This window comes from Bos indicus x Bos taurus, chromosome 2 (genome assembly GCF_003369695.1).
Source record: "Bos indicus x Bos taurus breed Angus x Brahman F1 hybrid chromosome 2, Bos_hybrid_MaternalHap_v2.0, whole genome shotgun sequence".
Taxonomy (NCBI): Eukaryota; Metazoa; Chordata; class Mammalia; order Artiodactyla; family Bovidae; genus Bos; species Bos indicus x Bos taurus.
In genome coordinates this window covers 8,786,454-8,811,380 of record NC_040077.1, presented here as the reverse complement: position 1 = coordinate 8,811,380, position 24,927 = coordinate 8,786,454, and the positions used below count along the sequence as shown (strand labels likewise).

Sequence of the window (24,927 nt, the reverse complement as noted above, 5' to 3'; positions counted from 1 at the left end):
GCATATAATTTAAACAAGCAGGGTGACAATATGCAGCCTTGACATACTCCTTTTCCTATTTGGAACCAGTCTGTTGTTCCATGTCCAATTCTAACTTTTGCTTCCTGACCTGCATATAGATTTCTCAAGAGGCAGGTCAGGTGGTCTGGTATTCCCATCTCTTTCAGAATTTTCCACAGTTTATTGTGATCCACACAGTTAAAGGTTTTGGCATAGTCAATAAAGAAGAAACAAATATTTTTCTGGAACTCTCTTGCTTTTTCAATGATCCAGCGGATGTTGGAAATTTGATCTCTGGTTCCTCTGCCTTTTCTAAATCCAGCTTGAACATTTGGAAGTTCATGGTTCATGTATTGCTGAAGCCTGGCCTGGAGAATTTTGAGCATTACTTTACTAGCGTGTGAGATGAGTGCAATTGTGCAGGAGTTTGAGCATATATGCTACTTCATGTTAAAGTTTTCTTTAGCATTAAGCATATGTTTAGGTAAAACACTGCATTTAAAGCATTTCAATAGCTTTGAGTCGAGTGCTGAATAAATGCAGGGCTTTAATTTTGGTCAACCTGAGGATCACAGAGGAAAAGGAGCCTACAGATGTGACCTAAAGCTTCTTGTGCACAGTGCAATGCGATTACAAGGATTTTCACCTCTACATGTTGTCTTGGTTTCTGTCACTAAACAAGCTCTATATATTTTGAACAAAATCATTCATCTTAGGTAGTCTCAATTTTTCTTTTTTTTTACTTTGTAAAGTAAGAGTATTAGACTAGATTTTTAAGGTACTTTGTTTAATTCTGATTTTCTGAGGGGGAATGCTATAGTTTTTATATCTCAGTAATGCTGTATTACTGCAAATCCATTAAGTATGGAAAGCTAAACTAAAGGAAAAGTTTCCTCATTAGTTTTTTGTAAACATACAACAAAATATTGCAGTTTGCAAAATAATGCTATTTTGAGATTTGATACTATCTTGATACATACATATATATGTGTGTGTATATATATATATATATATATATATATACTTAGCTTATTTTTAGGTTTTGATTTATAGTTGTAAAAATCTACAGTGAGTAGATTTTTAAAAACTCACTAAAAAACTTCAGTGAATTTTTTTTTCTCTTCCTAATGCCTTAATAAATAAGGCAACACGTTTAAGAAGCATGACAGTATACATTAAAGTTTATTTAAAACAATTAAGAAATAGACAATCTAGGAATAAAACTCAAAGATGTCCATGTGATATCCATAAAATTACATTACATATTATATATCTTTCTTTTTAAAAGGTAGGATGATATGGAAGCCTAAACACCTACTAAATGCAGTAAATCAATGAATTCACTATACAAAAAATTCTAAACCTCCCTTCTGCGGGTTTTTTTTTTTTTTCTTTTGTGATAATCCAGAACAGATTTTCAATTTTATTGTAATCTGTATACAAATCCTCCCATCTCAGAAAAGCTACCAAGAATATTGTAGTAAAATAATAATAATAATCTAATCACTGTAGAGTTGAGTGAAATGATTATACTACTCCAGTGACAGTTAAGCAAGAATGTGACCAAGAAAAAAATAAGATTTACAAATGCAAGTTTTTCTTTAAATTTTTACTCTATTCTCTCTTCCTTCATGCTCTGCGTAGTTCATAATTAAACAACACTTTATGGAAATATAAAACTTGCTTTTTCCTAAAAATTAAGTAGCAATTACTTTTTCAAGAAAGTACAAATAAATTAATTCAGAACACATAAAATGTTTACCATTCCTCTTGGTTAGAGGTCTAAAGTCTTTTCCTTTCTTCCCTTTTCTTCTTCTCCCCGTTTTCTCCCAGGACTGTAGCAATACAGTGAGCTCTTTGTAAAGGGAAGTTTTACATGTGAATGCTTTTAATTGACTCTGTTTATCAAATAATGATGGATAATAGCCTTGATCTCTGGGAAAATGTTTACAACACTGAAGTCTTTTTTTTCCCCCCTTCTCCTCCATTGGATCAGCTTTTCAAACTTGTTTTGATTTAGGAAAAAACCTTAGTAGTGTCAGGATTTACCTCAGGAACAATAAAGGAGATACTGTGATCTAAGCATCTGTCAGAGAGAGAATGAGAGAGAGAGAGAATATTTCAAATAGGGGAAGGAACAAGTGCAAAACATTCTTTTAAAGATGGAGAGAAAAGCAGGAATATCAAATAGGCACAGTCTTAACCTCTCAGAATTTTGACTTTTAAATAGATTTTGAAATTTAAAGAAGTTTGGCCCTGGAGTACAAAATGAAGCAGGGCAAAGGCGAATATTGTTTTCCCAAGAGAACGCACTGATCATAGCAAACACCCTCTTCTAACAGCAAAGAGAAGACTCTACACACCAGACATCACCAGATGGTAAATGCCAAAATCAGATTGATTATATTCTTTGCAGCCAAAGATGGAAAAGCTCTATAGAGTCAGCAAACACAAGACAGGAGCTGCCTGTAGCTCAGATTATTAACTCTTTATTGCCAAATTCAGACTTAAATTGAAGAAAGTAGGGAAAAACACTAGACTATTCAGGTATGCTGCTGCTAAGTCACTTCAGTCATGTCCAACTCTTTGCGACCCCATGGACCGCAGCCTACCAGGCTCCTCTGTCCATGGGATTTTCCAGGCAAGAGTACTGGAGTGGGGTGCCACTGCCTTCTCCGAGACCATTCAGGTATGACCAAAATCAAATCCATTATGACTATACAGTGGAAGTGACAAATAGATTCTAGGGATTAGATATGATAGACAGAGTGCCTGAAGAACTATGGACGGAGGTTCATGACACTGTACAAGAGGCAGAGATCAAGACCATCACCAAGAAAAAGAAATGCAAAAAGGCAAAGTGGTTGCCTGAGGAGGACTTGAATATCTGTAGAAAGAAGAGAAGCAGAGGAGAAAAGGAAAGATATTCTAATTAGAATGCAGAGTTCCAAAGAATAGCAAATAAAGATAAGAAAGCCTTCCTCAGTGATCAATGCAAAGAAATAGAGGAAAACAATAGAATGGGAAAGACTAAGATCTCAAGAAAATTAGAGATACCAAGGGAACAATTCATGCAAAGATGAGCACAATAAAGGCCAGAAATGGTATGGACCTAACAGAAGCAGAAGATATTAAGAAGAGATGGCAAGAATACACAGAAGAACTATACAAAAAAGATCTTCATGACCCAGACAATCACGATAGTGTGATCACTCACCTAGAGCCAGACATCCTGAAATTCAAAATCAAGTGGGCCTTAGGAAGCATTACTACAAACAAAGCTAGTGGAGGTGATGGAATCCCAATTGAGCTATTTCAAGTCCTAAAAGATGATGCTGTGAAAGTGTTGCACTCAATATGCCCACAAATTTGGAAAACTCAGCAGTGGCCACAGGATGGGAAAACGTCAGTTTTCATTCCAATTCCAAAGAAAGGCAATTCCAAAGAATGCTCAAACTACCGCACAATTGCACTCATCTCACATGCAAGCAAAGTAATGCTCAAAATGTTCCAAGCCAGGCTTCAACACTCCGTGAACCATGAACTTCCAGATGTTCAAGCTGGGGATTTAGAAAGGCAGAGAAACCAGAGATTAAATTGACAACATCCACCGGATCATCCAAAAAGCCAGAGAGAATTCCAGAAAAACCTGTACTTCTGCTTTACTGACTGTGCCAAACCCTTTGACTACGTGGATCAAAACAAACTGTGGAAAATTCTTCAAGAGATGGGAATACCAGACGACCTGATCTGCCTCTTGAGAAATCTGTATGCAGGTCAGGAAGCAACAGTTAGAACTGGACATGGAACAACAGACTGGTTCCAAATCAGGAAGGAGTACATCAAGGCTGTATATTGTCACCCTGTTTATTTAACTTATATGCAGAGTACATCATGAGAAACACTGGGCTGGAGGAAACACAAGCTGGAATCAAGATTGCCAGGAGAAATTTCAATAATCTCAGATATGAAGATAACACCACCCTTATGGCAGAAAGTGAAGAGGAACTAAAAAGCCTCTTGATGAAAGTGAAAGAGGACAGTGAAAAAGTTGGCTTAAAGCTCAACATTCAGAAAACTAAGATCATGGCAACTGGTCCCATCACTTCATGGCAAATAGATGGGGAAACAATGGACACAGTGACAGACTGTATTTTTTGGGGTTCCAAAATCACTGCAGATGGTAACTGCAGCCATGAAATTAAAAGATGCTTACTCCTTGGAAGAAAAGTTATGACCAACTTAGACAGCATATTCAAAAGCAGAGACATTACTTTGCCAACAAAGGTCTGTCTAGTTAAGGCTATGGTTTTTCCAGTAGTCATGTATGGATGTTAGAGTTGGGCTATACAGAAAACTGAGCACAAAAGAATTCATGTTTTTGAACTGTGATGTTGGAGAAGACTCTTGAGTGTCCCTTGGACTGCAAGGAGATCCAACCAACCCATAGTAAAGGAGATCAGTCCTGGGTGTTTGTTGGAAGGACTGATGTTGAAGCTGAAACTCCAATATTGGCCACCTGATGCGAATAGCTGACTTATTTGAAAAGACCCTGATGTTGGGAAAGATTGAAGGTGGGAGGAGAATGGGACAACAGAGGATGAGATGGTTGCATGGCATCACTGACTCAGTGGATATGAGTTTGAGTAAACTCCAGGAGTTGGTTGGTGATAGACAGGGAGGCCTGGTGTGCTGCAGCCCATGAGATCACAGAGTCAGACACGACTAAGAGACTGAACTGAACTAAAACATTCACTCTGTTTTCCTTAACACTGTATGCTATTATATGTGATTACTGTCAGCTTTGGTATTTTAAACCTTTTATGGTAATTGTTATTTAGCTGATGGCTGCTCTAGCATAGTTTTTATATCATACTTTTTATCAGTTAATTAAATATTATCTCCCCCTCCAATATGAGGAAACCAAGAGAATGTTTTTCCATGATCCAGCAGATGTTGGCAATTTGATCTCTGGTTCCTCTGCCTTTTCTAAAACCAGCTTGAACATCAGGAAGTTCACGGTTCACATATTGCTGAAGCCTGGCAAGAGAGTTCCAGAAAAACATCTATTTCTGCTTTATTGACTATGCCAAAGCCTTTGACTGTGTGCATCACAATAAACTGTGGAAAATTCTGAAAGAGATGGGAATATCAGACCACCTGATCTACCTCTTGAGAAATTTGTATGCAGGTCAGGAAGCAACAGTTAGAACTGGACATGGAACAATAGACTGGTTCCAGATAGCAAAAGGAGTACGTCAAGGCTGTATATTGTCACCCTGTTTATTTAACTTGTATGCAGAGTACCTCATGAGAAACGCTGGGCTGGAAGAAGCACAAGCTGGAATCAAGATTGCCGCAAGAAATTTCAATAACGTCAGATATGCAGATGACACCACCCTTATGGCAGAAAGTGAAGAGGAACTCAAAAGCCTCTTGATGACAGTGAAAGTGGAGAGTGAAAAAGTTGGCTTAAAGCTCAACATTCAGAAAACAAAGGTCATGGCATCCGGTCCCATCACTTCATGGGAAATAGATGGGGAAACAGTGGAAACAGTGTCAGACTTTATTTTTCTGGGCTCCAAAATCACTGCAGATGGTGACTGCAGCCATGAAATTAAAAGACGTTTACTCCTTGGAAGGAACGTTATGACCAACCTAGATAGCATATTGAAAAGCAGAGACATTACTTTGCCAACAAAGGTTCGTCTAGTCAAGGCTGTGGTTTTTCCTGTAGTCATGTATGGATGTGAGAGTTGGACTGTGAAGAAGGCTGAGGGCCGAAGAATTGATGCCTTTGACTTCTGGTGTTGGAGAAGACTCTTGAGAGTCCCTTGGACTGCAAGGAGATCCAACCAGTCCATTCTGAAGGAGATCAGCCCTGGGATTTCTTTGGAAGGAATGATGCTAAAGCTGAAACTCCAATACTTTGGCCACCTCATGCAAAGAGTTGACTCATTTGAAAAGACTCTGGATTGGGGGCAGGAGGAGAAGGGGATGACAGAGGATGAGATGGCTGGATGGCATCACTGACTCGATGGACATGAGTCTGAGTGAACTCCGGGAGTTGGTGATGGACAGGGAGGCCTGGCATGCTGAGATTCATGGGGCCGCAAAGAGTCAGACAGGACTGAGCGGACTGATCTGATCTGATCTGATCTGAAGAGAATGTTATAGGACTATAATATTATCTAAGACATTCACATACCAAGAGAACAGCTTGGAGCAGACGATGTTTTCAGCACATAGTGAAAATTATTCTTCCTACAGGAAGAAAAACTCTCCTAAGTGTTAATAATTATTGTTGTTGTTCAGTCTCTAAGTTGTGCCCAACTCTTTGCCATCCCATGGACTATAGTACACCATGCTCAGGTGGCCAAAATATTGGAGCTTCAGCTTCAACATCAGTGCTTCCAAAGAATATTCAGAGTTGATTTCTTTAGAACTGATTGCTTTAATCTCTTTTTATTCAAGGGACTCTCAAGAGTCTTCTCCAGCACCATGACATGAAAGTATCAATTCTTCAGTGCTCAGCCTTCATTATGGTCTGTTATATTAAACTCTGTCACTGTTTCAAAAATTTCCCCATCTATCTGCCATGAAATGATGGGACCAGATGGCATGATCTTCGTTTCTGAATGTTGAGTTTTAAGCCAGTTTTTTTCACTCTCCTCTTTCACCCTCATCAAGAGGCTCTATAATTCCTCTTTACTTTCTGCCATTACAGTGGTATCATCTACATATTTGAAGATGATTATTGATTTTTCTCCTGGCAGTGTTGATTCCAGCTTGTGATTCACGCAGTCTGACATTTCACATGATGTACCCTGCATATAAGTTAAATAAGCAGGGTGACAATATACAACTGTACTCCTTCCAAATTTATAACCAGTCCATTGTTATATGTCCCGTTCTAACTGTTGCTTCATGACCTGCATACAGGTTTCTCAGAAGGCAGGTAAGTGGTCTGGTGTTCCTATGTCTTTAACAATTTTCCACAGGTTTTTGTGATCCATACAGTCAAAGGCTTTAGCAAAGTCAATGAAGCAGAAGTAGATACTTTTCTGGAATTCCCTTGCTTTCCCTAATATCCAGTGAGTGTTGGCACCTTGATCTCTGGTTCTTCTGCCTTTTCTAAGTCCAGCTGGTACATCTGGATGTTCTTGGTTCAAGTAGTGTTGAAGCCAGGTGTGAAGGATTTTGAGAATAACTTTGCTAGCATGTGAAATGAGTACAATTGTACAGTAGTTCAGACATTCTTTGGCATTGCCCTTCCATAGGACTGGAATGAAAACTGGCCTTTTCAGTCCTGTGGCCATAGCTGAGTTTTCTAAATTTGCTGACATACTGAGGGCAGACTTTAACAACATCATATTTTAAGATTTGAAATAGCTCAACTGGAATTCCATGAGCTCCACTAGCTGTGTTCCTAAGGCCCACTTGCTTTCACACTCCAGGATGTCTGGCTCTAGATGAGTAACCACACTATTGTGATTATCCACGTCACTAAGACTTTTTAATGTAATTTTTCTCTGTGGTCTTGCCACCTTATCTTAGTCCCTGGTGCTTCTGCTAGGTCCTTACTATTTCTGTCCCTTATCCTGCCCATCCTTTCATGGAATATTCCCTTGATATCTCTAACTTTTTTTAAGAGATTTCTAGTCTTTCCCATTCTATTGTTTTCCTCTGTTTCTTTGTTTGTTCACCTAAGAAAGTTTTCTTCTCTCTCCTTGCTATTCTTTGCAACTCTGCATTCAGTTGGGTCTAACTTTCCCTTTCTCCCTTGTCTTTTGTTTCTCTTCTTTTCTCAGCTATTTGTAAGGCCTCCTCAGACAACCACTTTACCTTCTTGTATTTCTTTTTCTTGACCTTAAAATAATCTTTATCAAAGGTAAAACTTTTATGTTGACAGCACCTGACTTGACACAAAAACTTACGATTTATGTCTCAGTAGATATATTAATAAAATGAGCTTCCCAGGTAGCACAATGGTAAAGAATCTGCCTGCCAATGCAGGAGATGCAAGAGACATGAGTTCTATCCTTGACTCAGAAAGATACCCTGGAGTAGGAAATGGCAACCCACTCCAGTATTCTTGCCGGTAAAATTCCATAGACAGAGGAGCCTCGAGGGCTACATTCCATATGATCACAAAGAATAGGATACAGTGAGCAACTGAGCATGAACATACAAGATACAAAACACCAGAGAAAGCAAGCCAGGTTTGTTTTCTCAAATTTATGTCTTGAGGAAAGTGAAAAAGACTCTTATTATAGAGTTAGTCACAGACTGATGATGTATTTCTTTGAGCTCTGATGTAAACTGACATTATACATCTATGTAACTTAGGCAAATCATTTTTTCCCTCTAACTTTGATATCTTACATAAAATGTGAATAATTATATCCTATTTAGGGCTGATGTGTTAGTATGTAGCAAGCTAACATTTATTGACATATTAGTGTGTACTCAAAAAATGTGACTTATTATTATGATATATTTTAATATTGAATATCATTAATTTTCACACAGTAAGAGAAATGGGAAGTACCATATCTAAACAGGGACATCAGCATAGCAAATATTTTATTTATGCAAAATTTCATTTATGGGAAGAAAGTTCTCTTTTCTACCATGTTTTATTAGGGTCACAAGTCTGGAAAGTTGTATAAGTGTAGTTGCCTGAGGTTAATTAGCATATTGTTATACTAGGAGGTATTTGAATTCCTCAATGTCAGTCAATAATATTTCATTCCTAAATATAAAGTGAAAGTCACTCAGTTGTGTCCTACTCTTTGTGACCCTACGGACTGTTAGTCCATGGAATTCTCCAGACAAGAATACTGGAGTGGGTAGCCTTTTCCTTCTCCAGGAGATCTTTCCAACCCAGGGATCTATCCCAGGTCGAACCCAGGTCTCCCGCATTGCAGGCAGATTCTTTACCAGCTGAGCCACAAGGGAAATCCAAGCGTACTGAAATAAGTGGCCCATCCCTTTTCCAGTGGATCTTCCCAACCCAGGAATCAAACCGGGGTCTCTTGCATTGCAGGCAACTGAGCTATCAGGAAAGCCCTCCTAAATATAAAAGTAACTTAAAAATTAAAGTTATAACTAGATGACCACATTTTAAACTCACTGCTCACATATTAATATAGGCAGCAGCATGTCATAATGAATTAATTTAAAATCTACTTTTCACTAAAAGAGATCATAATTATCAGCAGTGAGATCAACAGGATACTAAAAACATAATTTTTCTTTCATAATACAATTAATTTTATCATAATTGAATAAATAATGTTTAAATTCAAAGTGCACATGTGAATCTTGGTTTAAAATGGCATTTAAATGGCAACCTATGCACAAGGGCCTTTGTGACTCAGATGGTAAAGAATCTGCCTCAGTGCAGGAGATCCGGGTTCAATTACTAACTGTAGGTGTTTTTGTTTTTAAAACAAAACAATGTGAGAAATATGTATATTCTTTTTGTACTTCCCCTATTCATCCAGAAATTTCATTTCCCAGAAAACAAGAAATACATTTTGTATATTGATTGATTGATTTGGTTAGGAGTAGACACTGGTGCTGTCTCAATAATCTCTATGGTTAAGGGTTAATCTCACAAGTCCAGCCCCATGGGGAAGGAAGAAGTGGCAAGAACCCTGGTGAAGAGGTTTTTATGCATTCTATTGGTCAAAGTGTGAGAGTTCCAAATGATTGGATATAAGACATGAGGCAATTCCACACTAGAAAAATCTAGATAAATGTTTTCTAAATATTGAGACTTGACTAAAAGTTATGCTTATCTGCTTTCCTTTAAACTTTGACATGAGAGCAGGTTTGATGAAGCCTTAGAAAACAGTGAGCATAAACAAGGGAAATTCTCAAGATGTCTTTTGGCAAGCAGATCTAACTTCAGGCTATGATGAGCTAACAAAATAAAATAAATTTTTTTTAAAGGGATAGCATTAAAAATATTGACTCACAAGAGAAAAGAGAAATCCTTCGGAAGAATCTGAGGAGGAGTATAGATTTGAAAAGTAAACTTATTAATATAAAAACATTTTTATAAGCCTCTGTGGTATCTAATAGTGTCTATGACCAGAAACTAGAAGTGTTTCTGACATTAACTTGACATTTAGCCATGAAAGATTCTAATTATGAATAGTTTATAAAATGTTTGGCTGAAAGTTATTATTGCAGGACTGAATACCAATAATGGGAAGTTACTGGTGTATAGAAAATATTGACTGTAAAAATTAATAAATAGAATCTCAATTAAAATAGAGCCAGGAGGCCAGAAAGGAGAGCTCTCATGCCCAAAATGATAGTAAAGCTCAAGAGGAAGAAGAAAGACTTCATCTTCTTTCTTGGCTCAGCCAACAAGAAACTATCTCAACTTAGCCAATGAAAAGCCATGAACCCTTCATTTACTGTAGTCCTCCCAACTTCCTTTTCTCCCCTATAAAAGAGATCTCCTACCCATTTTTGGGGGGAACTTGCATAAAACCAAGCACCAACTGCAAGGTTTTTTCAGGGTAGTTAGTTATTGCCAAAATTGGATTCTAAATTTCTCTCTTATGACCAAACCTCTCTATGTTTTATTCAACAACAGCAACCCTGACCTGATTTTGTGGTTAAAAACTGGATGATACAATCTTTAAGGCCTTGAAGAAGAGTCTGATGAACTCACCTGCTCTAGGGCATCTCAGTGATCAGATTCCCTTTTTTTCTTTCTGTATACGAAAAGAAAGCAAATGTCCTTGGGGTGGTCACTCAAAAACATAGGGACCACCATTTACCCACAGGATACTATAGCCAGCAAGTAGACCCAGTGACGTTGGGATACACCTCTTGCTTTTAAGCCATTACTACCACAGCCATTTTGGTTAAGGCCACAGCCATTTTGGTTAAGGCTACTGAGAACATTGTTGTGGGATTTCTCCCTAACAATTTTTGTATCTCATGCTATAGTGGCTCTCCTGAATTCCCATCATACTTAACATTTCTCCACTAGTCAGCTCATCTCTTATGAAATCTTTTAAAACTACTCCTCACATAATTCTCTCATGCTGTAGTAATCTTAACCTTGCTACTCTTCTTCCCTCTGTCACTGACAAAATCCCTCACAACTGCCTAATACTGATGGATCACCTCCTGACTTTTCATGATGACCTGCAGGAAATTCCTTTGAGTAACACTGAAGTCTCATGGTTCACCAGTGATTCTTGTTTAAATGGTGACAATGGCAAATATTTTACAGAGTATGCTACTGGAACACATTTTGGTACTGTTGAGGCAGCATCTTCACCTATGTCTACTTGAGCCTAACAGACTGAATCATATGCTTTTACATGGGCTTGTACTTCAGCCAAGGGCAAATTTGTCAATATTTATACTGAGAGTAGATATGCTTTCAGAGTAGCTCATGATTTTGGAATGTTGTGGAAGCAATGTGACTTCTTTACTTCCAGAAAAAATAAAACAAAAAATGTTCCTTATGTTCAGAAATTACTGAATGCAATATTTTTACTTGCCGGTTTAGCTATTACTAAGATTCCGGGGAATTCTAAACTTGACTGTCCGGAAGTTAGAGGAAATCACCCTGCTGACATTTTTACAGGGGCTGCTTTCCTTAAAGGAACCAATGACAGCCAAACTGCTGTCATGGTCAAAAGTGATATTTTCCCAAATGATAAGTTATAAACTGGCTAGAAAAGCCCAACAATTGGCTTCAGGGAAGGAAAAAACAGAATGAAAATTCAACAGTTGTTGTTTGATCAAAAGAGAAGGCTCTAGCTTGGATCAAATTACAATCCAGTCTTTCTGTAGACTCTCAAATTTTCACTCCTCACCATTGAACATGCATTAAAACACCAGTTTACTGACAAAATAATAACATTCATGAATCAATGAGTGGGGAAACATTATCAAGGCTACAAAAAGTGCTCACTTCATGTGTCCCACTGTCCAAAATACAACCCAGGGTAGCCTGTCCGTATTGCTTCTGAACATTTTAAACTTCCTAATTTTGGGCTTCCCAGGTGGTTCAGAGGTTAAAGCATCTGCCTGCAATGTGGGAGATCTGGGTTTGATCCCTGGGTGAGGAAGATCCCCTGGAGAAGGAAATGGCAACCCACTCCAGTAATCTTGCCTGGAGAATCCCATGGATGGAGGAGCCTGGTGGGCTACAGTCCACGGAATCACAAAGAGTCGGACACTACTGAACGACTTCACTTGACTAATGGGTCATTTGAGGTCTGGTAAGTGGATTTCATACAACTTACTCTGTCTTATGTATATAAATAAGTTTAGTCAGTATCTGTATGTTTTTACACTGGACTGAACCCTGTAGCAAAGTCATTCTGAAAACAAAATTATCCCTACCCAGGGATTCCTTTCAAATTTCATAATGATCCAGGAACCCATTTTACTGATCAGTTACTTTAACAAGTCTGTGCTATTTGACCACTTTTGCAACATTTCCACTGCATTTACCACCCTTAATCCTCTGGTTTAGTTGAATGCACTAATGTCTCTATTATGACTCAATTAGCAAAGTATGTGAGGTCCTCCAACTACCTTGGCCAAAAAGCATTGCAATTGGCTTTTCTATACCTTAGATCCACTCTTTTGGAATTCATAAACTTTCACCCTTTGTGATAGCCACAGGACTCCCATGCGCTTGACTCCTGTCTCTTCTGACCCACAACTGATAAAAGAAAAGATACTCCAATATTACAAAAGTCTAATAGCTTCTATTTTTTTCAAAAAATCATGTTTTGGTTGAGCAATCTTTTCACAGTACACTCTCAGGAAATGAAGATCTTAAGTATAATACTTTGCAAACTGGAAATTTTACCAATTGGAAAAGCTACCTACAGAAGGCTCTCTTCAATCTCATTGGAAAGACCCCTATCAGGTACTGCTAACCAACTGCGGTACTGCCAAACTATAAGGAACAGACTCTTGGATTCACAGGATACACGAAGTCCTGACTAACAGGCATATCACCTGGTTAACTGGAAGAAAAGGTTTCCCAGAATTGAAGGGAACAACATCTGATGAGACAACTTTCCTCAGATATCCAGACCAGGCCTTTTGGAAGTTCACCTGCCAAACCGTTGATTAGATGACTATGATCTTGAAAACAAATGGGCTTTAAATAAAAAGTACCTGAGAGCTCTCCCTTCTACCACTCCTTTTTACTTAAATATGATCTCAAAAGATCCATGCATTTTCCCTTTGACAAGGAATACTACACTTAGGAAAGATTCTTCCTGGCATTGAGGGGCAAAAAGCCACTGAAACTGGAAAAACCTGACTCCTAACCAGCCATGCTTTTAGAGAAAGACCTTGCTCAAAAAAGGGAAGTGTAGAAATTAATAAACAGAAGCCTCAGTTAAAATAGAGTCAGAAGGACAGAAATAGGAGCTCTAACACCCTGAAACTATAACAAAACCTAACATGAAGAAGAAAGACTTCCTCTTTTTCCTTGGCAAAAGTTCAGCCAATAAGAGACTGTCATAACTCAGCCAGTGAAAAACCATGGACTCTATTTACTTTAGCCCTCCCAACTTCCTTTCCCCCACTATAAAAAAAAGCCACTTCTCCAGTTTTTGTGGGTGACTTGCATGTGACTTGCCATGATTTGTGTTTGTTTGGTCGCTGAGTCCTGTCTGACTCTTTTCAACCCCATGGACGGTAGCCCGTCAGGCTCTTCTGTCCATGGGATTACCCAGGCAAGAATGCTGCCATTTCCTTCTCCATTGCCATGACTGAAGACCCTGGATTGCAATTCTATGCTGATCTTGAATAAATCCATTTCATGCTGTAGAAGTAATTGGCAGGTATTTATTTTAGGTCAATGGGATGATTATTTTTTTACTTAGGGAATGAACTCAGTTATTACCTAGGATTAGTTGTAAAATTTCTACTAACTCCAACCGATTTCAACTCCATTTTCTTTGAAATAATTTCTTAGAAATTCTCAGTGTTGTGGAGTAAATTGTATCCCCTCCCAATTAATTTTGTTGAAGCTAAAACCCCTAATGTTGGAGATAGGGACTTAAAGGAGGTTATTAAGGTTAAATGAGGTAATAAGTGTGGGTCCTTAATCTGATGTCTTTCTGCAGAGAAAAAGAAGCTTCAGGGATGCTCATATACAGAGACAAGACTGTGGTAGAAACCATGAGAATGTGATCATCTGCAAGCCAATAAGAGAGCCTCAAGAGAAACCAAACATGCCAACACCTAGATATTGAACTTCCAGCATCCAGAACCATGAGAAAATTAACTTTTGTTATTGAAGCCTCACAATCTGTGATTCTTTTTTTTATGGTAGCCTTAGCAGAATAATACAGTTGGATTGAGTTAGTTCTCAGAGCTTGACTCTAAATAAAAACTGAAAAGAAAATTTTCTAAGAATTTTATAAAGGTATTTTAAATATTATCTCATTTTAACCATTATCTTGTTAATAAATAGACCATTTCTTTTTGTAAAATTAAAACAAATATATTTTCATTTGCTGAAGAGCTATTATTTAAATAAAATAGTTATTGTATGTCAGGTTAAATTAAAATGAATCAAAAAACCTTCCTTAGGTTATTTTAACTAGAAGTATAAATCTACCTCTAAAGGATCTATGCTATCTGCCTGATAGCATTATGAAGATGAATAGCATCATATTAAGCCATTAAACATAGAAGTTAAAAAAAATCCTATGATTAATAACTGTTAGTTCAGGAACCACACACTACTCTTTCTGGAAGCAGAGACTGGCTCATATGTCAACTTAACCTGTTTGTCTTACTAATCATCAAATCTTCAGTTGCCACTGTCACAAAACTATACATTCCAGATAGAAATTACTCTAAAATCTACAAAATGAAGTAAGTGCTAACATTTCTAAAAAAGCCTTCATTGTAAGAGAATTAAAAATCGTTTTCATGTAGTGCTCAAAATTAGTCTGTTGATATTTCATATGTTTAAAGACTGCATCTTGGCCAGATGAATTTAAAGAGAAGTTTCTGTCTTTTGCATCAAGAATCAGTCTGATTAAAAGACTCATTTAATGAACTAATTCTGGAATAAATGGAATTTCTTTCATGAGCTTATTGACATACTCATCATGCATATCTTGGGCAACTCTTCTTTAATGAATCACTGTTTTTTCAAAGTGTAAAAATTACACTATAATGAAGCTGTTTGAAGGTAGAGCTCAATAGGCTAATGGTCATAATTATGTTTCTTCTTTTGAATTTTTTTGAAAGGAAAGAATTGGATCAATAGGGAGAGGCAGCTGTCCTTACGGTGAAGATCACTGTAGATGATTATTCTTTGCTAAGTTTCACCTATTTGTCTACAGCCACAAACAAAGCTCAGGACAGGCTAAACAATTTTTTAAAAAATTCGTTAAAAAGATATATTGTATGTATCCTAAAAATATCATATAACATCCCTTCTATGCAGAATCTAAAATGAAATGAGACAAATGAACTTATTTACAAAACAGACTTACAGGGAACAAACTTATGGTTGCCAACCAGGGAAGAATAGGAGTAAGAGATAGTTAGGGAGTTTGGGATGATACATACACACTGCTATATTTTAAATGGATAACCAACAAGATCCTGTCCATAGCACAGAAAACTCTGCTCAACTTTATGTGGCAGCCTGGAGAGGAGGGAAGTTTGGGGAAGAAGGGATACATGTATATGTATGGCTGAGTCCCTTTGCTGTTCACCTGACTATCACAACATTGTTAATCAGCTTTACTCTAATATAAGATAAAACATTTAAAAAAGGGGGATACACTGAAAGAAAAGTGAAAGTGAAGTTGCTCAGTCGTGTCCGACTCTTTGCGGGCCCATGGAGTTGTAGCCTACCAGGCTCCTCCGTCCATGGAATTTTCCAGGCAACAGTATACAAGTGGGTTGCAATTTCCTTCTCCAGAGGATCTTCCTGACCCAGGGATCGAACCTGGGTCTCCTGAATTGTAGACAGATGGTTTACCATATGAGCCACCAGGGGAGAAAGCAGATATGAATTCTTATAAAATACTGGCTGGAGGAAGCCAAATCATTATGGGCCTCATGCAACTTAATTTGAAATCTAAACTTGGAAGGAGATAACATGAATTTACGTTTCAGGAGTACATATGTTTGAGTGGTATCTTGAGTGAAAAGAAAGAATTTTGAAATGTACACAGAAGTGATTTAAGAGAGTAGAGGTGTGGGGAAAGGCTAGTGTTCAGAAAAGAAGATGAAAGAAAGATAATTTCTAGTATCCAGTCTTGGATTATTTACACATAAATACAAGTAGCAATACATGTCTTAAAGTTTATTCTAAGTAGGCCTAACATATCAGAGGGAATCCCAGGTAGCTCAAATGGTGAAGAATCTGCCTGCAATGCGGGAGACCTGGGTTCAATCCCTGAGTCAGGAAGATCCCCTGGAGAAGAAAATGGCAACCCTCTCCAGTATTCTTGCCTGGAAAATCCCATCCATGGACAGAGGAACCTGGTGGGCTACAGTCCCTAGGGTAGCAAAGAGTTGGACATGACTGAGAGACTTCAACGTATCAGAATATTGATTCAATATTCTGGGTTTTGAGAAAGGATTAAGTTAAGAGATCGAACCCAGAACTCCCACATTGTAGGTGGATTCTTTACCATGTGAACCACCAGGGAAGCCACAGAATACTAGAGTGGGTAGCCTATCCCTTCTCCAGGGGTTGCCATCCCTTCCTGACCCAGGAATTGAACTGAGGTCTTGTGTATTGCAGGCAGATTCTTTACCAGCTGAGCTACCAGAGAAACCCCAACTTATCAGAATATTGATGCAATATTCTGGGTTTTGAGAGAGGATTACGTTAATGACTTCAAAGTTAATTGAGAATTTCCTCTGAACACTCTAAAGGGAGGGTATCTGTAAATGCTGACTAACAAGAATTTACATGTTACCTTTCTTAGATAGAACTATCTGAGCCATGAATAGATTAATCCTTAGGTACACATAATTGATGCTTTTGAACTGTGGTGTTGGAGAAGACTCTTGAGAGTCCCTTGGACTGCAAGGAGATCCAACCAGTCCATTCTGAAGGAGATCAGCCCTGGGATTTCTTTGGAAGGAATGATGCTAAAGCTGAAACTCCAGTACTTTGGCCACCTCATGCGAAGAGTTGACTCACTGGAAAAGACTCTGATGCTGGGAGGATTTGGGGGCAGGAGGAGAAGGGGATGACAGAGGATGAGATGGCTGGATGGCATCACTGACTCGATGGACGTGAGTCTGAGTGAACTCCGGGAGTTGGTGATAAACAGGGAGGCCTGGCGTGCTGTGATTCATGGGGTCGCAAAGCGTTGGAGACGACTGAGCGACTGATCTGATCTGATACATAGATCAGTAGCAGTACCCTCCATGTGGAAGTAGCTCTATTTATTTTTTTCCCATTTGAAAATAACTTCATTAGGAACTATCACATACCTCCTTATTACCAGGTAATGCGTGTAAAAGCCCAAGGTACCTTAAATCAGCTAGGTAATCCTGTAGTTCACTTACAATTTTCATAATTTCAAACACTTTGAAACCTACTCTTGGCTCTATACTGTTTATCTTAATTATATCTAAATGAACTTTTCCATCATTATTCTTGTGGCTGAAATCTTGTTAGGTTACAAAAACTTCTGGATACTAAGTTATATTATCAATAACTCCCCAAATTTCTAATTTTGTCTGTACCTTAGAACTTGAAGCAATTTCTTACTATGTGCCCAGCATCATGATAGATCCTATAGGGAGGATAATAAAATGAATAATCCTCACCATTACTTATATTTAATTTTGATTCTTTGTTTATATTAAGAGCATTAAACTATACTTCAGGAAAAAATGAATGATATTAAATAATGCTATGTAATTTCTACCTTGCAATTGCTCAGTTACAGAAGACTTGAGATCTTTCTGACCCCAGAAAGATCTCTTTTTCAGAATTAGAGAAACAATATAAAACATGACTTTTGGAAGTATAAGCACTGTGAATTTATTATTGTTTAAATATCATATTTTTAATAATATAAAAAAGTCAATGTGGTACAAAAATTTACTGTATAGAGGACACTTAATACTGAAAAAGTGATATGTCTTGATTACATTCAATAATAGGTCAGATATAGAGACTAGAAAAATATCTCCTAGCTCCAATTCCTTTGGGTTTCCCTATGTTGCCTCTGGGAATTTAGCCTAGGTATGCAAAATCCTGTGAAATGAGTTAATGACATCCTCAAGATAAAGTATGAACACCCAATTATACACACAAGTGATCAAATGATCTTTATTATTGAGATTTCAGTTGCAAATTATTATTTTTTATTATTAGCAAAGACTAATGTATTTGCATGTAATTTCAAGCAAATTTAAAAATCAATGACTCAAAAGAATTATATTTAGTGAACAAGGTGAGCTTTATCTTTGTTTTTATCTACTTCATCAGTGTTTGAATGATACTCTTGCTAAAACGTCCATCTTTAACTTGTGTAATAAATTATGTATTTTCTCAATCTTTTTTCAAGGTAAATACTTATTGCTTACTCAATTTCTTAAGGCCTTGGGGCTAAATAAGGGCCAACTTGCTATACAAAAAGAGAAAAGTAAAATAAAATGGCAATTGAGAGATCTCCTTTCAACAGGAGGCTTCCCTAGTGACTCAGATGGTGGCCTATAGACAGTGGATACAAAGACTCTAAGCACATGTGTGTCCCCTACCGTCGACATATCAGGATTTGAAGAGCAATTTCAGAAACATTTGATAGAACCAATTTTTTTTTTAATAGAAAATATCAATTGTACTATTTATTTGATCAGGTTTGCACTGAAACTGCATGAGAGATTTTGTAGCAATAGGTACACTGAAATTTAATATACATCAGCATGTTAGGTGATCCCAGTTAATGGACAATGGATAGGTCATGAATCCAAAGTGGAGTAGTTTTTTGACGTCTGGATTTAATAGTATGTGACAACATGTTTTAGGGCATCAGGAAAGAAGATTTTTCAAACCTGTGAACAATAGCAATAATCTTGGAGTAAACAGCAAAAAAATGCTTTGTTAATTTCCAAGCTAAACATAAAAGAAGTTGTCCAGAAGAATATGAGGAAAAATTAAATTTATACCAAGAATTAAGTGTTGCTTATAGATAAAAGGGACATGGACATAGGTAGTTTGAGGGCATTTCATAGAATAGTCAGCACAAATGTTTTAAAGAAAAATGCATACTAACTCTGTGACAACAGATTACTATTTTTTTTCTTTTAATCAGCCGTTTTATTTGCCTGCTTCTCAGTGTTTCATTTAAAAATAATCAGTTGTATCAAAAAACCATAAGGATCCATCTAGTCCTACAAAGAATAGCAAGGTGAGATAAGAAAGCCTTCCTCAGTGATCAATGCAAAGAAATAGAGGAAAGCAATAGAATAGGAAAGACTAGAGATCTCTTCAAGAAAATTAGAGATACTAAGGGACTATTTCATGCAAAGATTGGCTCAATAAAGGACAGAAATGGCATGGACCTAACAGAAGCAGAAGATATTAAGAGGTGGCAAGAATACACAGAAGAACTGTACAAAAAAGATCTTCATGACCCAGACAATCATGATGGTGTTATCACTCACCTAGAGTCAGACATCCTGGAATGAAAAGGCAAATGGGCCTTAGGAAGCATCACTAAGAACAAACTAGTGAAGGTGATGGAATCCCAGTTAAGCTATTTTTATCCTAAAAGACGATGCTGTGAAAATGCTGCACTCAATATGCCAGCAAATTTGGAAAACTCAGCAGTGGCCACAGGACTGGAAAAGGTTAGTTTTCATTCCAATCCCAAAGAAGGGCAATGCCAAAGAATACTCAAACTACTGCAAAATTGCACTCATCTCACAGGCAAGCAAAGTAATGCTCAAAATTCTCCAAGCCAGGCTTCAACGATACGTGAACCATGAATTTCCAGATGTTCAAGCTAGATTTAGAAAAGGCAGAGGAAACCAGAGATCAAATTGCCAACATCCGTTGGATCATAGACAAAGAAAGAGAATTTTAGAAAACCATCTACTTCTGCTTTATTAGTTACTCCAAAGTCTTCAACTGTGTAGATCACAACAAATTGTGGAAAATTCTGAAAGAGATGGGAATACTAGACCACCTGACTTGCCTCTTGAGAAACCTGTATGCAGGTCAGGAAGCAACAGTTAGAACTGGACATGGAACAACAGACTGGTTCCAAATCAGGAAAGGAGTATTTCAAGGCTTTATATTGTCACCCTGCTTATTTAACTTTTATACAGAGTACATCTTGGAAATGCCGGGCTGGATGAAGCACAAGCTGGAATCAAGATTGCTGGGAGAAATATCAATAACCTCAGACTGATTCCAAATAGGAAAAGAAGTATGTCAAGGCTATATATCATCACCCTGCTTATTTAACTTATATGCAGAGTAGATCATGAGAAATGCTGGGCTGGAGGAAGCACAAGCTGGAATCAAGATTGCCAAGAGAAATATCAATAACCTCAGATATGCAGATGACACTACCCTTATGGCAGAAAGTGAAGGGCCTCTTGAGGAAAGTGAAAGAGGAGAGTGAAAAATGTTGGTTTAAAACTCAACATTCAGAAAACTAAGATCATGGCAACTGGTCCCATAACTTCATGGCAAATAGATGGGGAAACAGTGGAAACAGTGGCTGACTTTATTTTTCTGGGCTCCAAAATCACTGCTGATGGTAATTGCAGCCATGAAATTAAAAGATGCTTACTCCTTGGAAGGAAAGTTATGACTAACCTAGACAGCATGTTAAAAAGCAGACACATTAGTTCAACAAAGTTGAACTTATCAACAAAGTTCCATCTAATCAAGGCTATGGTTTTTCCAGTGGTCATGTATGGATGTGAGAGTTGGACTATAAATAAAGCTGATTGCCAAAGAATTGATGTTTTTGAACTGTGATGTTGGAGAAGACTCTTGAGAGTCCTTTGGACTGCAAAGTGATCTAACCAGTCCATCCTAAAGGAGATCAGTTCTAAGTATTCATTGAAAGGACTGATGTTGAAGCTGAAACTTCAAAACTTTGGCCATCTGATGTGAAGAACTGACTCATTAGAAATGACTCTGAAGCTGGGAAAGATTGAAGGTAGGAGGAGAAAGGGATGACATTGGATGAGATGGTTGGATGGCATCACTGACCTGATGGACATGAGTTTGAGAAAGCTCTGGGAGTTGGTGACTGACATGGAGGCCTGGCATGCTGCCGTCAGTGGGGTCACAAAGAGTCGGACACAACTGAGCAAATGAACTAAACTGGAGTCCTACAAAGCTATAAATTATTAGAAAACTGAGTATAGGACTGCTTAAAGCTCTGTGCTCAGAAATGGCCCACAAGATTTTCAAGCATCAGATCTGTAACAGAGAGAATAAAAATTACAATTTATATTATATTTGGTTGGGACTTGTAAGAGAAAAAAAATAACTCTTTCCTGTTCACTATTGAAAATTTTTGAAGATGCAGTTAACCTTCAAAACAGTAATAGAGAATGATAGAATTAATAATAGAGTGTTAGAGAGTTGTTCTGGCTACAAGTATATACCTTTTCAAACTAGGCACTAGAAAATTTGAACCAAAAATTTAGTCTTATTCTTTTTAATTTAATATGTCTTTATAAACAAACACACTTGTTTGTCTTTATGTTCATTGCATGTTTTTTCCCTCAGAATATATTTGAATTTCAGCTATTGTGTTTCAAGCTACATGTATGTATGTATATATGTTTGTGTATATTCACATACAATTCCACCAAATATTCTATGAAATATCAGGTAGAATATGAGAATTTATAAAAGCATACAGTGTCATTTTCCCCCAGTAAAGGAAACACAGAAACTATTTTAATAGGATATGTTGAGGAATATATTTATGATTTCGCTGAAAGATAAATTCTAAGATCTGCTATGGTTCAGAAAACTTGCTCTTTTGACAGTAAACTACATTCTAAAGTATTTTGTGGTTTTATGTGTATGCATGCATTAGTGTTTCTAGTGATATGGCAGTCTTTGTGTCACAGGATCCTTTATTTAACGTCCAAAGGCTTTGGAAAAAAATTGATAGAAAATAGGGAATAATAACTTTTCCAGAAATATTTAACTAAGATAGGCACACTGTATAAAATGGAATCCCAAATGATTTAAATTTAATTTGTTACTAATTATATAGCAGTAAATGTGAAAAACAAATTTATATGTGAGATAATAAAGAATAATAAATTCAGCATGGCCATGATTTGTACTTATAGATAGTCAGGTCTCTTGCTTAAAGTCTAATTAAAAGTGTAGCCAAATTTGATTTAAAAGCTCTGGATATGCCCAGTGAGGTCATTTTTACCTTTGGCAGTTGATGGTTACTGTTTACTGGAATTTCTCTTACCTCAGGTGATATTCGGTATCATACAGAAAAACATTTGACAGAGAAGTGTTGAACTTTGACCTGGAGGGTTTGGTTTCTCTAAAACTTAAGCCTAAAACAGTAAAAGTACATCTAAAGGCTTTCTTGAGTTATTGTTGCCAGGTTTACTTCCCAGACTCATTGAATCATAGCACCCATTTTCTTTAAATCCAGGATCTGTTTCTCACTGGCAGACATATTTAGATTCAACAGATTAAAAGCTACCAGTTATCTGTGTTGCATTTCCCTTTGTCTTATATCTAGTCTCCGAGACAGCAAAGAACTTTTAGTCACAGCCAGGAACTTCCTGTAAAATACAGTAAATGACTGTGTTTTCCTCGTATGCCACACCCTTTATTCTTTCTAGGTGCTGGGCATTTCTCCGTTACTTTAGGTCACTTAAATAGAAGTCAATAAATGTAAATGTGTTTTCATTTATTTTCAATAACTAGTAGACATATAAATAACATAACATTAAATATGTTAGCAAGACTTTACATTAAGCAAACACGCCACACAGTGGAAAGGCTTGTCCTGTTGCCGCTGCTGAGTCATTTCAATCATGTCTGACTCTTTGCAACCCTATGATCTGCCGCCTTGTCAGGTTCCTCTGTCCACGGAATTTTCTAGGCAAGAGTACAAGAGTGGGTTGTACCATGCCCTCCTCCAATGGATCTTCCTGATCCAGGGATTGAACCCAGGTCTCCTGCATTACAGGCAGATTCGTTACTGCTGAACCACCAGGGAAACCCAAGGCTTGCACATCTGGCCATTTTTAAGTATATTGTGACTGACGGGTTAATACAGACAGAAAATTAGATAATCTGGGAAAGTTATAAATATGGGCAATTTAGGAAAAACTGGCTTGAAGTTAAAAACTAGCAAAATTATAATCCTGACAGGTATAAATGAACTGTGGCATAGGCTGATTGGAAATTTCACTTTGATGTGTTCATGCTTGGGTCTGCATAATTTGGAAAGAGGGAAAATTTTATCAAAACTGATCTATTCCATAAAAAGATTAACTTGTTTTGAAAAGAAGATTAAGGAGGACTTGGGAGATAGGCTAGAAGACAAAATGAAACAATAATAAAGTATCTAAAGAAAATAAACAGGGCTTTCTATTAGGGGAGAAGGGTGCTTTTTTTTTTTTTTAATTCGGGGTTTTCCTACAGAGGGGAAATCCACACCCTAATGACTATTAGAATTAATCTGGAGTCTAATGAACTCTGCTGAGATTTGGTGGAGGGGTTTGATTCTTAATTGTAAGTATAGATCTATCCCACTAAATGAGCTTTTTTGATATGATAAAAACCTCTTTCAAGATAGGTACTCTTTGTTCAACTGATTGCTTTTTTTATGGATTATTGCATCTTGGAAAAAGACTAGGGTTTTTCCACATCTAATAACAAACTCTTTCGTTTTTGGAAATGCATAATATTCTTCATTGTCAATAAATATATGTAAGCTATTTATCCTAAACTACAAATATAAATTATTATATGTAGAAGTAAAAGCTCCAGTTGCAAAGGATCTTTCTTAATCTCCTTATAATTTATTATCCTTAATGACAAAAGAGAAACCCTATGGTATGTTCTAACCCACTATTTGCAAAGCCTTATATTTATTTTCTTACTAATAGCATCAAGAGCTCATTTCTATGTGATACATGTAATATCTCATCACCTTATCCCAGATCCAACACATCCTCCTGTAATTATGTCAAGTTAAGAACATGAGGTTAGTTGTTTTGGTTACAACTCCATGCTACAATGAAAGGTACGATATTATAATTCATCATATTTTCATAGTAAAATGTTATATGCATATTTATTAGTAAACTTATTTTAAGTGTACCTTTCATGGAAAAGGGAATGCAAAGATGAACTAAACATGTCAATCTAGTGCAAGTGTTCTTCTAACTTTTCTGTTGATGCTATTTCTAAAGTAATTTTAAAACTTCATCCATTTAAGTTACTAGATCATTTGCAAAGTGTAATATTTGGCACATTTTAAATGTTGATATTTTAAACTATAACTGCTATATTATTTTCAATGAAATATAAATGCAAGAACAATTTAATACCTACACAATCACTTGTAGATAAATGAGTGTTCTCTTGACAGCTGGAAATTTCTTAATCTCCTTGACATCATATTCCACTCCACTATCCACCTTTTGCTTACAGAATTTTATTCTATTGACATATATTTTTTTAGTTTTCCAATTCTTTTAAGTGACTACAGGAGAACCAGGAAAAGTCATAAGAGAGAAACAGTACGTGTAAAGACGGAGTGGAGCAAGGAAGATGGAGGGAGGAAGAAGCAGGTCATTGAGTGAGCAAGTGAGACTTAAATGCTATCATCTCGCAGCATCTTCCTTTTCCTGTGAAGCATTCTCATGGCTACTATGCAAACTTCTCCTAATCTTTTCCTAGGA

The 24,927-nt window shown here is 37.0% G+C and overlaps 1 protein-coding gene across 3 annotated transcripts in view; it reads right to left on the bottom strand.

Annotated features, from left to right (window-relative positions):
• CALCRL (calcitonin receptor like receptor) overlaps positions 1-24,927 on the bottom strand; it is a 129,783-nt gene that overhangs the window by 73,775 nt on the left and 31,081 nt on the right. The window contains exon 3 of one of the 3 annotated variants that reach the window (XM_027555800.1): positions 10,694-10,736. The exons of the other annotated variants lie outside the window; for them this stretch is intronic. The gene's annotated coding sequence lies outside the window, so the exon portion shown is untranslated. The remainder of the gene's footprint in view (positions 1-10,693; positions 10,737-24,927) is intronic. 3 annotated transcript variants of the gene reach the window in all.